A 3352-nucleotide genomic window follows, 5' to 3' on the forward strand; every position below is an offset into this window, starting at 1 on the left:
CAGCGATATCTGGAATATAATGTTGAGGAATTGCGCAGCTTACTCGGCGTACCTTCTAAGAAATTCATTCGGAATATTGTCTTGCCCGGAAGACTACAATAACGCGTCCTGGAGTAACCAGTCCCGAGACATTTTGGGATAGCATATCCACTTTTTTTTTCCTTTGGCAATCAACCCGCAATCTTGATATTTACCTCCCTCGGTGACATAATAAAAGATACAGATAAATGTATTGATTTAAAGTAATGTAGTACTAATAATATTTTGGGGGTTTAAGTCATGAGACAACGGTGATAGATCTACGTAGGAGTTTGCCACATCTTCTATATAATCTGTTATCTGCTGCGCATCATTTTGTTCCTCTTTTGCTCGATACGTTGAGTAATCATACGCCAAATTTTCTGGGAGTACGCAACAAAAACGTAGCTATAATATTTCTTTTTAGTCTCACTTAATTTCCTCCTTTAGAACCTCCATCAAACCTGGAGCCAGGGTTAGTTTCCGCAGCCGTCTAATTTTGTTTATGCATGCGATGTTTAAGATGATGATGATGATTCAGGTTTTCTTGGCGCATAAGCAACGAAGGCCATAATGCGCCAAGACAAGCGATGTTTAAGATGCTAAACGCCGCATGTCAAGGAGGGTCTTTGACTGTAAACTTTGTAAGGCTTCTTGAACACGAACTTTGTTATGGACATGTGTACAGTGGCCTTGAAAAAATGTCAGGCCATATTAACATTTCTCGATATGCTACAGAGCTGGTCAAATTGTACAATGATCTGCCCAATGAAAATCAGAATGTCTGGATTTTAGGTCTGTCATGCCTAAATTTTATATGGTGCATCTCAAAAGAATCATCTTGTGATCTGAATGTCCACCAAGTACTTGGTAGTCCCATTTCCAGTCAAAGGTGTTAGGCACCAGCAACAGATCACGTAATTGAAGCAGGAGATTCTTGAATTGTAGTGTAGCTCTTGACGACCTGGTATATATCAATATAGCAAAAGGCAATATCAAGTATGCATTTTCATTCATGAAGTCTCAAACTCCGGTTAGGGTTTCCTAATTTACACACCAAGATGGGACCATATACTCAAGAAGCATGACATTATATCCCTAACCGTAGTCAATGTCAATAGGTTTCATTTGTAACTATGTTACACCCTTTTTAATATAGCCTGATCATGGTGGTGATGAGGTAACAGAAAAAGATGGAAATATGAGTCGCGACAGAGTCGGACTGGCCACGCTAGGACGCCTACAAGCGGTGAAAATGTGAGAAAGAGTGAGGGTAGCATGACAGAAGTAATATCACGGGAAGGGGGGGGGGCACACCAGCACACACTTAGCAAGTCATAGGGTATACTACGCTTTTCAGCTTGAATCTTTATAATCTATAATGTCGGCATTGCGGTTGTCGGTAGTCGCCACAATGCAGGTGGCGAATTTTCCCCGTTTATCATCATCTGTGTATATGTTGTTGTATCTTGCCACGCCAACAGCGCTCTTAAGCCACTCAATCAGTGGATAAAATGAGTTTACCATGATGTTCTAGGAACCCTTTGTATCGCATCAATTCCATTCAAGCAGTTTCGGTTAATAATACAAGTGTGGCACTTTTTTCTTCTATATATATGACTCAGTTGTTTTACCGACCGACAGCAAAAAGCGTGTATGTAGACAGAATACTACTGCGGTGCTATACAATTCCGTATTTTATCACCGGTACCAAATTCCTTTACAGTTACATAAGGAGCAAAAGAATTACATAACAACTAAAATGTGCGGCGCGAGGTACACTATATAGGACGCGCCATAATTTAGTTAAATGACAAGTTAGTTGAACAATCTACCATCGGCCTATGTTTCGTGACAAAATGTTCCCAGCTTCCTTTTTTTTTTTTTTTTGATTCCGTGTTAGCGCCGCGAAGCAACTGTGGCTATGAGCGGCGTACAGACGTGGACAGATGGAGAGAGGACAGCAGGAAGGAGTGGGGGACAGGGGGGTTAGTATGCGTCCTGGGCCGACTTCAGGGGGAACTGTGCCGACATTCGTCTGGAAAGTCTTCGGAAAACCCAGGGAAAACCTCAGACAGCACAGCCGGTGACAGGATTCGAACCCGTATCACCTCCCAGTCTCTGCGTGGAAAGCGATCATCCTAACCACTATGCCACGGGAGCTGGTCCCAGCTTCCTGTACACAGAAACTCGATAATCTCGGTTGAAAAGAAAGAGTGAAGAAAAAAAAAACATCAAGGAGGCGAGCTCTCGGAAGCTGTAGTCGCTCTTTATTTCGTTTTTCGACCCGTCTGTCATCATCCACCGAAGATAAGACATGCAGCCACGTGCTTCGCAACATTCCGATATCTTTCGCTTGCAGGGATCGTCGGCTAGGCAGACGTGACGTTAGCAAATGTCACGTGGTTTCGTTACAAAGAACTGCCGATGGTAGTAAACCGTCAGTACGCAAACCAACGTAGTGCTGGCCCAAATATATTCACAATAAAAATAGTCAACCATACATACACTGTCACACACGGGACATGTGGGACTAGTTCAACGAGAACCCGCTTGGTTCGCAGCGAGCGCATAGCGCCGGAGCTCAGGAGCTTGGCTTCAAAACAGGGGCATCGCGCATTCCATGTATTGAATATGGCGGTAAGCACACCAGTCCTTCTAGCCCACCATACTGAGGGGTATCATTCGTTGTGTTCGTACGCCTCGGCGGCGGTGGCTATGAATGTAGTGCCCTGGTCAGCGCATGAAGACATCAACAGGCCTCCACAGCTCCCCGCATTTGCGGCAGTAGAAAAATAAAATCACGTCACAGTCACGTGGTATTACACCGTCAGGCATCATGACGGATGCCCATTGGCCAAAGGAGGATGCGCGCTCCGGGATTGGTTGATAAAGTTTCGAAATATCTGACAGCTCACTTTTCGCGGGCTAGTGATGGGCGATAGTCATCCAAACACTATCGATAGTACTATCGATAGTTGAGACGACTACTCATTTAACTATCGATAATTTTGCTCAAAGCTATCGATAGTTTGAACTATCGATAGTAAGTTGGACACAGTCTAAACCCACTTGCAGCAAAAATGTAGAAGTGCTGTAGAATGTAGACTGCTCCAAGATGTATTATCATCTAATCAAATGCCTTTATTTATAGTTGCACTGTATTGATATTTTTAGATAGTTTCGGACCGTTAGCATGAAAAAACCGATTACATAAAACAGAGGAACTGTTCCGAAAAACAGACGGGAGCCTCTGTTCTGCTTAAACCAACAAAGCAGAAAAGGAGATGTCATGGATTGCTGTGCGCTACGCGTATGGCTAACATTAATCAGA

Source organism: Ornithodoros turicata, chromosome 5 (genome assembly GCF_037126465.1).
Source record: "Ornithodoros turicata isolate Travis chromosome 5, ASM3712646v1, whole genome shotgun sequence".
Taxonomy (NCBI): Eukaryota; Metazoa; Arthropoda; class Arachnida; order Ixodida; family Argasidae; genus Ornithodoros; species Ornithodoros turicata.